At 43.1% G+C, this 12,804-nt stretch overlaps 1 protein-coding gene across 2 annotated transcripts in view; it reads right to left on the minus strand.

The window, feature by feature from the left end:
- Positions 1-10,688, minus strand: part of LOC140453707 (probable G-protein coupled receptor 139) — a 39,994-nt gene extending 29,306 nt beyond the window's left edge. Inside the window, exons 1-2 of one of the 2 annotated variants that reach the window (XR_011952458.1) lie at positions 10,195-10,688; positions 8,078-9,064 (exon numbers count right to left, since the gene is read on the minus strand). The gene's annotated coding sequence lies outside the window, so the exon portion shown is untranslated. Of the gene's footprint in view, positions 1-8,077; positions 9,065-10,194 lie in introns of those variants that run through there. The other variant, XR_011952457.1, reaches the window with a different exon arrangement.
- Positions 10,689-12,804: the final 2,116 nt, after the last annotated feature.

The raw sequence follows: 12,804 nt of genomic DNA on the forward strand, positions 1-12,804 counted from the left end.
TATAGAGTCATAGAAATGTACAGCATGGACACAGACCCTTCGGTCCACCTCATCAATGCCACCAGTTATCCTAACCTAATCCAGTCCAATTTTTAGATTAGATTACATTACAGTGTGGAAACAGGCCCTTCGGCCCAACAAGTCCACACCGACCTGCCGAAGCGCAACCCACCCATACCCCTAAATTTACCCCTGACCTAACACGACGGGCAATTTAGCATGGCCAATTCCCCTGACCTGCACTGTGGGAAGAAACCGGAGTACCCGGAGGAAACCCACACAGACACGGGGAGAACGTGCAAACTCCACAGTCAGTCGCCTGAGCCGGGAATTGAACCTGGGTCTCTGGTGCTGTGAGGCAGCAGTGCTAACCACTGTGCCACCCTGCCACCCACAAATTTGCCAGCACTTGGCCCATATCCCTCTAAACCTTTCCTGTTCATATACCCATCCAGATGCCTTTTAAATGTTGTAATTGTAGTAGCCCCCACCACTTCCTCAAGCAGCTCATTCCATACACGCACCACTGTCTGCATGAAATAGTTGTCCCTTACGTCCCTTTTATATCTTGCCATTCCCATCCAAAACCTATGGCCTCTTGTTCTGCACTCCCCAACTACAGGGAAAAGACTTTGTCTATTCATCCTATCCAAGCCCTTCATGATTTTTTAAGGTGACCCCTCAGCCTCCAATGCTCCGGGGAAAACAGCTCCAGCCTATTCAGCTTCTCTCTGCAGCTCAAATCCTCTAACCCTGGCAAAATCCTTGTCCATCTTTTCGGAACTCTTTCAGGTTTCACAACATCCTTCCAATAGGAAGGAGACCAGAGTTGCACACAATATTCCAAAAGTGGCCTAACCAATGTCACTACTGCCGCAGCATGATCTCCTAACTCCTATACTCAATGCTCTGACAAATAAAGGAAAGCATACCAAACGCCTTCTTCACTATCCTATCTACCTGAAACTCTACTTTCAAGGAGCTATGAACCTGGACACTTTGTAGGGCGGCACGGTGGCACAGTGGTTAGCACTGCTGCCTCACAGCGCCTGAGACCCGGGTTCATTTCCCGCCTCAGGCGACTGACTGTGTGGAGTTTGCACGTTCTCCCCGTGTCTGTGTGGGTTTCCTTCGGGTGCTCCGGTTTCCTCCCACAGTCCAAAGATGTGCAGGCCAGGTGAATTGGCCATGCTAAATTGCCCGTAGTGTTAGGTAAGGGGTAAATGTAGATGTAGGGGTATGGGTGGGTTACGCTTCGGCAGGGCGGTGTGGACTTGTTGGGCCGAAGGGCCTGTTTCCACACTGTAAGTAATCTAATCTAACACCCTGGAACCTTATCATTAAGTGTATAAGACCCTGCTCTGATTGGTTTTTCCAAAATGTAGCACTTTGCATTGATCTAAACAAGTCACTATCTGATGTGACAAAAAGGCAGTTTCAATCGAATTACAAGGAGAAGGCAAGAGAATCATATCACACGAAACACTTAGTTATTGATTGTGCAGAGCCAGCACAGCTAAGGTGGGCTGCCTGGCTTCCGTCTGCACATTTTGTGATTCTGAGTCAAATCACAGTTCGACCAACAGCACGTGGGAAGTTAGACAAAGGTTATATTTACACAGCCATGACACATCTGTGCAATGGAATATCTCACAACATATACGTGTCACAGGGAGGAAGGCATGTCTGGATCCACGTGGGGACATATGGCACAGTGTCCTGTGGATCCGATACAGTGCACTTTTATCATGCAGATCATGCCAGAGTGAGCGAGCCTGGGAAGGCCATTCAGTCAATTGTATCTGTGTAAGTTCAGGGGGTTTTGCAGAAGAAGCATTAAATTGGAAGCACTTGATAGATTTGCTCGGATTTGAAAAGTTTGGAGAAGCAGGAAGCTGAACAGTTATAAGGTAACGCTATTGAGAGCTGATTGCAGGGGTAGGAACAGGAAATACATTGTGCAGCGCAGAGGAGAGCTTTGATGTATTGAATTCAGGTTGATCAGCCTTGCATGCTTTCACTAGGCCACGCTGCTACAGAAGATAGTATGTCAGTATTTCTCAGCATTGTGAGATAGTGAGGTAAATGTTTAGCTGCATATCTTAGTTACACTGCAGGGAATTCATTTCCCCAATGTGAGGGGAGTCTTTATATAATGGAGATTTTATAACGGACCTTTTTAACATCAATAATCACACTCCATCTCAGGGTGTTGTGTGTCATGTTGAACAACAAAGAACAACAGCACAGGACAGGCCCTTCTACCCTCCAAGTCTGCGATGTCACATTTTTCCCTTCCATACGAAATCTGCCTTCACTGCACGGTCTTCATTTGCCTGATCCTTACCTTCTGGGTAGTGTGACACAGTGCAAATGTGAAGCCAGAGTCAGGCTCAAAAACATGTCCTCATCTTCAAAAGCAATGGAAAACAGTGCTTTTTTTCTGAGTATACTGAAATATCTTCTTAAATCTCTGTCATTGTACTTACACTGACTTATTTCTTAACCTAATTTCCCATTTCATTTCAGCCCAACTTTGCACTGATACCATTTCCCTTATTTAGGTTTTAACCACTCGCTTTAGATCCAACCTGCCCTCTCTCAAAGTAAATGTGAAACTCAGCCACACTGTGATCACTGCTACCACGCAGCTTCTTCACTCTGGAGGTAATTAATTACTCCAATATCAATTCACATTAACAGCTATCCTGCTTTCCTCTGGAAATTAGACTTTTAATACACAGCAACAACATCTTATTCAAAATAACATTTGCCAATCACCCAACTTAAAGCCAAAACACTGTTTTAAATATGGCAGTGGTGGAAGGGCCAGAATCCAACAGGGCACACTGCAACTCAGGAATTGATAACAAACGCGCTGCTATCCACGGACAGGAATCCAACATGTGGTTTTATAAGCCCAATGCCTTCCCATCTGGCCACGGTGCCCTGCCATCACAGAGTTTATGAACTGACTAAAACATGACATTCTATCAGTTTGGCAATCACGAGTGAGAGATAGTTTGAAAAGTAAAATAAACTGACAAATTTACGTGATGTGATATTACTCTATGACTTACACACACATCACTCCGGTATGGAAACGTTCTATTGAACTTCACTTTTGTTGATTTTCTTAGTGACTTTAAATCTCTGCCTAATTGTTCTTGATCCTTTCAGGAGTGGGAGCATTTTTCTCCTTACTTCCTCGTCTAGACTGCTCACAACTTTGGAAACTTCAATCAGACATGCTTTCAGCCTGCTGTTCTCCAAGGAGACTTATCCCAACTTTCCAATCTATCTTACTTGCTGCCATTTCTCGTAAGTGGCATTATTCACATGAACCTCTTTCGGGGTGTCTCCAATCGCTTCACTGTGACGCTCAAAGCTGTGCAATAATCCAAATAGAGAATTCATTTCACGCTGGATTGTGTGGACAAACATCCTGAAACACTTGTTTTCACTTTCAACATGTGTGTTGCTGTGCCATGCTCACTAAAATGACACCTCTGGTCCCCATACTCAATCCCTAGTTCAAGAAGTCCGACCTCATTGAACGTAGTGTTTTTTTCAGAAAGCTAATTGGACGATTTGACAAAACTGATGACAAATAAAAAAGCGGCACTCGTCTGGGAGTTGAACCTATGACGTCTCACCTGTCGACAACGTGCAACCCCCAGAGTGAGTCATTACCATAAACTGGTGCCCATCCCCGAGCCAGCTGAAACTCATTGTATAAAAGCTGCTGCGTGGGAGGCTGGATTTCACAACCTGAGAAGTCACATCACACCAAGCTTATTCCAAATCCCAAGCTTTTGGAGCATTGCTTCTTCATTAGGTGAAATGAGGAGAAATACATAGGAACAAAACTTATTGGCAAAGAGATCAAACCATCATACAAATGGTGTGAGTTGATTGTGGACAGTCTGGATAATAACTCTCTCAAGGTGATCCAAAATGTCAGTCAGTGTGAGTAAAATGTCAACAGCTGAAGAGCTGGTGAAGGGGTGGCGTATGAACCGATTAATTAAGGCAGAGAGATAATTATGAAAAGTTGAAAATAAGGTCGTACTAGTGAAAAAGCAAATTTCTGGAATAACATAATAGGTATAAGAATCACATGCCCAGGATCTAACCAAACTAACTTGCAATCCAGAACTGTACAAATCAGTTGTAGTAGGGAGATCTTAAAAAGTTATCAACTGATAGTGTCAAAACAGGATCACCAGGAAGATTTTACAAAGACAGATAGTGTGGTGGGGTCAGATGTAGCACAACATGAATGCAAGATCATGATTGAAGCCGTCTTCATGGGTACAGAACTTGTCTATCAATTTCTGCTCGGTGATTCTGCATTGTTGTGTTTCTTGAAGGATGCCTTGGTGAACGCTTACCAAGAGCTCAGAAGCTGAATATCCTTGACTGTTCTAATGTTCCCTGACTGGTAGGGAACATTTCTGTTTGGTGAAAGTTGAATGGTGTCCATTCATCTGTTGTCATAAAGTCTGCATTGTCTCATCAATACACCATGCCTCACAGAATCCTTGACTGCAGCATATGAGGAAGACAACATTTGCTGAGTTACATGAGTATCTGCTGTGTACACGGTGGGTGGTATTCCCACATGTGTCTATGTCAATGCTCTTGCAGAGGTTCACATGGCAGGGTTGTGTGGTCAATTTTGCTCTGAAGCCTGGGTAGTGTTGTGAAGTTGAAGGTGTGTGCTGTATCTTAAAGAGAGAATGAAGGTTGTTTTGCACTGAGAGCTTGCATGTGACTGACTAGCAGTCTCAGAATGTACTGGAAAATTGAAAATACATTTTGGTTGTAAACTAGATACCTCAGCTAGGTATTGACCACCATTCATATTTAACCAATCAGTTTAAGTTATGCCCCAGGATACTAAAACCCAATCAAGTTTGAATTTATCATTTTTGACAACATTGAACCAATGAAACGATCTGATGTTTGGGGTATAAAGAAGCAGACATTTTGAGAGTTAGTCAGAGAGAGCGACCAACTTCCATTGTCAGAATAACTGCTAGCAAAGCACTCTCTATCAAAGGTACCTTTTCACATGAAACATCTTTGCAGCAAAAGACTAAAGATGACCCAGGGAGATCTACAGTCAGAGGAGGGAAGACACTGGAGATGACAGCCACTGTAGGGTTTTGAAAATTAAGTTGATGTAATTTTAATAAGGACATTTATTGGAACAGTTAGTGTTATAGAGTTGGAGGTGTCTAACCAGCAGTTAGGAGAAAGAGTTGTAAATTGTTGTTGTTTAATGTTGACTTTTAGAGATAGAGAATAAATTGATCTTTTTTTCTTTAAATTGTGGAATTTGGGAGTTCTCTGTCACTCATTCTTTAACAAATTAGGTGAGCTTTTCTGGGTGTCTGGTTTAATTAGCAGAAGAGTACACCACCGTGTTGTAACTGTTTGGGGGCTCAGGTCCATGATTTGGAAAGGTTTAGACAGATCCAGTCTGAGGTTTGGAAAGGTTTGAACAGATCTGGGTTATGAAAGATCCCAGCAGATTTAAACACTTGCTGATTAGTGTCCTAAACCTTTAAACAAAACGTAGGTAAGACAATTTGTTTAATTTCGGTTATTTGTGGTGGGTTAAACTAAAAGTGCGAGAAATGGCTCTTAAGATTGCTAAAGAGGTTCAGGGGTTTGAACGTGATTCCCAAATTTGCCGAGGAAGTTTAGAAGGACAGAAAAAAAGGCCATACTATTCAAATTAGCAAAGAGGTAGATTTGCGTTTAACCAAGGACAAAAGTAAAGCTGAAATTGTAAGAGAGTTTGTCAAGCACTTAGATGTGTCAGAGGAGCAGACAAGTGCAGTAGAGTTAGAAAAACCTAAATGACATTTGAGAAAAATGGAGGTAGAAGAATAAAAAAAGAGAGAAAGGAAAAAGAAAGGGAGAGAGAAAGAGAAAGAAAGAGACAAGAAAGAGAGGAGAAAGAGAGAGAGGAAAAAGAGAGAAGGTTCTTAGCTGAGCAAAGATACAGCGAAGAAAGAGAAAGAGAGAGAGAAGAGGAGAGAAACAAGAGCGAAGGAGAGAGAATTTGAACTTCAGAAGTTGTGACTTAGTTAGGAAAGTCAAGTTAACAGGATGGAGATGAAGATAGAATGTAGTGATATATACAAATATATTAAAACGCTGCCACATTTTGATGAGAAAGAAGCTTTCTTTATTTCATTTGAAAAATTTGTTAGGCAGATGGAGTAGTAGGAGGACTTGAGGGTAATCCTAATTCAGACTAAGCTGGTAGGCAGAGCTCGTGAAGTGTTTACAGCGCTGTCAGATGAGGGGTCAAGAGATTATGAAGAGGTTAAACAGGCTATTTTAAGTGTTTATGAATTTGTACCAGAAGCATATGGACAGAATTTCAGAAACATAAAGAAGGAACCAAGTCAGACTTATGTTGAGTTTGAGAGATTTAAGCAGAGTAATTTTGATAGATGGGTGAGGGCCTTAAAAATAGGTAAGACCTATAAGGCTCTAAGAGAGATTATTCTGCTGGAGGAGATTAAAAATTCACTTCCAGTGATGATAAGAATTCACATGGATGAACAGAAAGCTCAAGAAGTGAGAAGAGCAGCAGAGAATGGCAGATGATTATACATTGGTGCATAAGGCAAAACTTAGCTTCCAGTAAGAATTTTATCCTGAGAGGGATAGAAATTGGGAGAAGGGGAGATCCTGCACTACAAAACAAAGAGTAGACCACACTGGTAATTGTTTACCACAGGCTAAAAAGTTCATGAATCCCTACAGTGTGGAAACAGGCCCTTTGGCCCAAAATGTCCACACCGACCCTCCAATGATTATCCCATCCAAAACCATTCCCCTATCTTATTACTCTACATTTACCCCTGACTATTGCAACTAACCTACACACCTCTGAACTATATGGGCAATTTAGCATAGCCAATTCACTTAACCTGCACGTCTTTGAATTGTGGGAGGAAACCGGAACACCTGGAGGAAACACAGGGAGAACATGCAAACTCCACACAGACTGGAATCGAACCTGGGTTTCTGGAACTGTGAGGCAGCAGTGCGAACCACTGAACCAATGTACTGCCCCAAGAGTCCCAAGACCGTTGAAAGGTAGTGAAAGGTCTTAGGTGTTTCCACTGTGGTAAAGTGGGACATGTAAAGTCACGTGCTGGTCATTAAAGAAAGGCACTGTGGGAAAAGATGTGGTAAAAGAAGCTAAGCCAGTGGAATTACTGAAAGTTTAAAGGAAACCCCAAGAAAAGTCGAGGAGCTGCAGGACAGTACACAGCCTAGGTAGGGGCTGAATATGGAGTTAGTGCCTGATCGCTATTAAGAACTCATCTCTTTGGGTAAAGTTTACTCAGAGAGAACGGGGGGAGATGGGAAAGAATTTATAATTTTGAGAGATACAGGGTTTAACCAGTCTCTTATGGTAAGAGATCAATTTTGCTCCACTCTTTCTGACCTGTTGCCCAAGAGAGATTTGTGGGATAGATGGACAGGAATATAGCAGACCCCTATGTAAAATCAGGTTGGGGTGCCAGTTCAAGACTGGAGAAGTAACAATGGGAATGATTGACAGAGTGTTAGTTCCAGGAATACCGTTTGTTCTTGGCAGCAATTTAGCAGGATCTTTGTTGTGGAAAAGCTACAGTAAGATCAGGGAACTGAGGAGTTAAAAGAGAAATACCCGGGAATTTTCCCAGACTGTGTAGTAACAAATCCCACCATCATAAGTCACAGCACAAAGCAAAAGCTAAAGAGAAAGATGAAGGAGTTGAGGTTCAGTTAACTGACACCCTGTTTGATGTAATGGTGCAGGAAAAATCTGAATAGGCAGAAGATCCGTTTAGTCCTGAAGGGCTAATGGACTTGCAACAGAAAGAAGAGACAATAGAAGATATATATGTTGATACATACTCAGAAAGGAGTCAGAGAATATTCCTGAGAGTTATCATCTTAAAGATACAATTCTAAGATGAAAATGGACACACGGCAGGTTAGTGCAGAGGAGAAATGGATAGAAGTGCTGGTAACATACAGACATGAAGTGTTATGGGTAGCACATGAATTACCAGTTGGAGGTCACCTAGGAAATTGATGCAAATGTTTCCATGTTTGGAGAATTTTAGCTTTGGGGAAAGATTGGATAGGCTGAGGATGTTTTCTGTGGAACAGAGCAGAATGAGATGTGACTTAATTGAATTGAGAAGAAAATTAGGAATTCACATAGAGTTGATCGAAAGGAGCTATTTATTAACAGATAAGACACTAACTGGAGGTTTTAGATTGAAAGTAATTTACAGGGAACAGGAAAAGGGAGAAATCATTTAACCCAGAGATGGAGGGGAGCTGGTACTCACTGTCTGTTGGGTGGTAGAGGCATAAACCTTCATCACAGTAAATAAAAGGACATGGATACACTTGAAATGCAGAAGGTACAGGCCTATGTGCTAACATCAGCAAAATGGGATCAGTGTGGATGGTTCTACTTCAGCAACAGAAACATGATGCATCAAGTAGTCTCTCTGTGTGCTCTAACTTTCAGATATCTTTATTCTGACCTTTGGAGTTTGTTTTTGATTATGTTTATAACCTCTTAAATAGGACTGGAGTTTAACATTGTACAGAAATGTAAAATAAATGAGCTCTCCTTCAAAAAAGTCTCTATAGATTGTTGTATTTCTGCTGAGTGTTTCACATCAGCTGGAGTTCAGAAAGGACAATCTCAGGGGAGAATCATATGGCAGCAACAGAACTCCAATCTGGACACATACTTCAGGGTGACACTGAGGGAACAAATGTCAGTTTGATGTTTCTTGTCTCTCTTCCCTGACAGCGAAACCCCGGTGTGTGTGTAAGAAATGTATCCCAACCACTGTCTTCTATGGTCAAAGCTTCTGGACACAGAACAGAATCTCATTTACAACTGGATTACAGTCAGAGGGAGAACAATGGTGAATGCTGGAAATGTGCTTCCAATCAGAGATTAGGTGAAAAACTGTGATCTGTTCTTGGCTTGAAGTGAACCTGCTGGTTTAAGTTTCCCCTGCATTAGTAAAGATAAAACAGTGTTTAGCAATTCAAACTGAGCTAGAAATTATACTTCACCACGAGTGTGACCATGGGGGAGGGTGACCAAATATTAAAATTCATGTTAAATTAACCATACATCGATTGGTCAAGGAGGAATAAATTATGGTTTGGTGCTGTGCTGGACAGTGTTCATTCTGCTGGAAGCTCATCTGAAACTGTCACCATTAATTTACCACTTTCTAATAATGTATAACTAATTTCCATGTTTGTTCTTTTCAGTTTTCTAGGATTTGATTATGGATTTCTTTTAACTTAAATCTCTGTTAAATCATGTTCTTGTTGTAACACTGAAACCCAGAGGGTATTAACTATTTGTTGAAGTCAGTTCCCATTGATTACAGAAGGATTCAGCTGGCTCTCACTTTTTTGGTTTCTTTCCCCAGATGCAGCCAGATATGCAGAATAATTGGGCTAAAGTTAGTAACATCTGCAGCAGATCCTGATGAACATGGATCAGTCTTGGCTGTGATTAACAGAAAACAACAATCACTGTAGTTGTTTGTGAACTCGCTAGTTACTCAGCAAGTGGGATAATCAAGTTTGGAACAGGTAAATGGTCTCTCCTCATTGTGATCCAGCTAAGGTGTCGGCAGGATGGACAAAACAGCAAAAACAGCGAATCCTTGACGACACTCAGGGCAGGTGAATGGGGGTCTGTTCATAGAGTGAAGTCACTGGTGTTTCAGCAGGTTGGATAAGGTTGTGAATCTCTTGCCACACTCAGAGCTAGAGAATGGCCTCTCCCTAGTGTGAACTCGCTTGTTTACAGTGAGGTCAGAAGATCACTTAAACCCAGTCCCACAGTGAGAACATGAGAATGGTCTATCATCAGAATGAACATGTTGTTGTATCAACAGTTCACCAGAGCTTTTGTAGACCTTCCTGCAGTTTAGACATTTAACAGGTTTCTTTATGAACTCAGTGGTGTATCAGCAGGTGTGGTGACTGAATGAATCCCTTTCCACACTCTGAACAAGTGAATGGCTTCTCCCCACTGCGACTGCAGCAATGTGTTTCCAATTAAGATGGGCGTTTCACACTCTCCCACAGACCTCAAATTTTCCCCATAATATGGCTACTCACCAGTATGTTATTAGCTGAAGGCTGCTCCATACATGGTCAGAAGTCACATGACACCAAGCTATTGTCCACAGGATTATTTGAAATAACAAGCTTCCGGAGTACTGCTCCTGCTCAGGGAAAGTGTTCCACACAGGCTCCACATGTACAGTTTTTCCCTGGTGTGATGTCTTTCAGGTATTAGAAAGGATTAAAGCTTTTCCATAACCAGAGCACTGTCACACTTTTGTGTGTGTCTTGGTGTTTTTACAGATGAAATAATTTCCCACATTCAGAGCAGAGAAAGATTTTTCCTTTCATCCCCGTGCTATCCAAGTCCTAAAGTGTAAATCCCATTAAGTTTGGTTAGAGCTGTGTTTCTGTAAATCCTTCCCTCCTCACATCCTGTAAACAGATCTGCAGAAAACTCGAGCCCTTTCCACTGATTCAACCACCGGGGCTTGCGGTAGACACGGGGAATGTTTCTGAAGCCTCTGAACCCACCCTTGGACGATATCCCTTTCACACGTGACACAACCGATTCGGCATCGGTACTGTGCGTGCTGAACCTACGGGGGTTAGCAGCTGCTGTGGGCCAATAGCAAGAAGAGGAGGAGCGGCTGGAGGACAATTCAGCTGCTGTCACGGTCACTGCCCCCAAATACCTGCCCCACAAATCACCAGGTTCAGCCAACATAGTTTCACAACTTGTCTTTACGTGCTTGCGGCTTCTCTCTCATTCTCTTTTCTGTTTGATGTCTGTTTTGCAGGGTATGAGAAAAGGAGGAGTTGCAGGCATGAAACTGAAACCAAATATCGCATAATAATCAGATTGAGTCACCCAATTTACCGCAACTAGAATACAGAGAGCTTTTAACCATGAAAGGAGGCAGCACTGTTCACTGTATGGAGAATGGATACTCATGTCCTGTTGTAGAAAAGGCATCAGCCAACCATCTGGCCTCAAGAAGCATAACTGTAGTCAAACTGGGGAGAAACAGTGGAAACGTGGGGACTGTGAGAAAGGATTTAAACAACACTGTGCTAAACTTTCACCAACTTGTTCACACCAGATAACGGCCATTCACCTGCTCCCTGTTAAGATAAGGGATTCACTTAGTTATTCACTGTGAACACACACCTGTGAGTTCTGACTTGAGAAGAGACCTTTTAAGTATCCAGATCATGGGAAATGCTTTAAAATATCCAGTGAATTGATGTCCCATTGCTGCGTTCACACAGAGGAGAGAGGGATCAGGTTCCCTGACTGCGGGACTGTCTTCAAGTGGTCATGTCCTCTCACTGTACACCAGTGCATTCACACTGGGGAGAGGCCATTCACCTGCTCTAAATATGGAATTGGATTCCTCAAACCTCTCACCCCAAATCACACCAGCAGGTTCATACTGAGGAGAGACCATCTAAATGCCAAAGGTTCAGGAAATGCTATAAAAGTTCCAGCCTTCTGCAGTCCCATCAATGCAATAACACTGAGGAGAGACTGTTCAGGAGATCATCACAATTCACCATACACCAGCATGTTCACACTGGGGAGAGACCACTTATGTGCTTGGAATGTGGGTTGGGATTAATTCAGTTCTCCATCCTATGTTACACCAGCAAGTTCACACTGGGATGTGGCCATTCGAACGCACTAAGTGTGGGAAAGGATTCATTGAGAGCATTCCTTCCGTGACTACCTGGTCAGGTCCACGCTCCCCAGCAACCCACCTTCCCATCCACGCACTTTCCCCTTCCACCGCAGGAATTGCAAAACCTGAGCCCACACCTCCTCTCTCACTTCCATCCAAGACTCCAAAGGAGCCTTCCACATCCATTAAAGTTTTATCTGCACATCCACTGTTGCTCCCCATGCGGTCTTCTCTACAATGGGGAGACTGGATGCCTCCTAGCAGAGCACTTTAGGGAACATCTCTGGGAAACCCACACCAATCAACCACACTGCCCTGTGGCCCAACATTTCAACTCCCCCTCCCACTCAGCCGAGGAAATGGAGGTCCTGGGCCTCCTTCACCGCCGCTCCCTCACCACCTGACGTCTGGAGGAAGAATACCTCATCTTCCGTCTCGGAACACCTCAACCCCAGGGCATCAATGTGGACTTCACCAGTTTCCTCATTCCCACTTCCCCCACCTCACCCCAGTTCCAAACTTCCAGCTCAGCACCGTCCCCATGGCCTATCGTACCAGACTATCTTTCCACCTATCCACTCCACCCTCTTCTCTGACCTATCATCTTCATACCCACCCCCATTCATCCATTGTACTCTTTGCTACCCTCCCCACCCCCACCCTCCTCTCATTTATCTCTCCACCCTGCAGGCACTTTGCCTGTATTCCTGATGAAGGGCTTTTGCCCGAAACATCAATTTTCCTGCTCCTCGGATGCTGCCTGACCTGCTATGCTTTTCCAGCACCACTCTAATCTAGACTCTGGTTTCTAGCATCTGTAGTCATTGTTTTTTTACCTCATTCATTGAGTTTTCCGATTCAAGGCACACTAGTGAACTCACACTGAGGAGAGATCTTCGAAATATCCAAACTGTGGGAAATATTATAAAAGCTCTGGGGAGCTTACGTTACACCAACATGTTCCCACTGATGATAAATCATT

The sequence above is a fragment of the Chiloscyllium punctatum genome, chromosome 27, assembly GCF_047496795.1.
Source record: "Chiloscyllium punctatum isolate Juve2018m chromosome 27, sChiPun1.3, whole genome shotgun sequence".
Taxonomy (NCBI): Eukaryota; Metazoa; Chordata; class Chondrichthyes; order Orectolobiformes; family Hemiscylliidae; genus Chiloscyllium; species Chiloscyllium punctatum.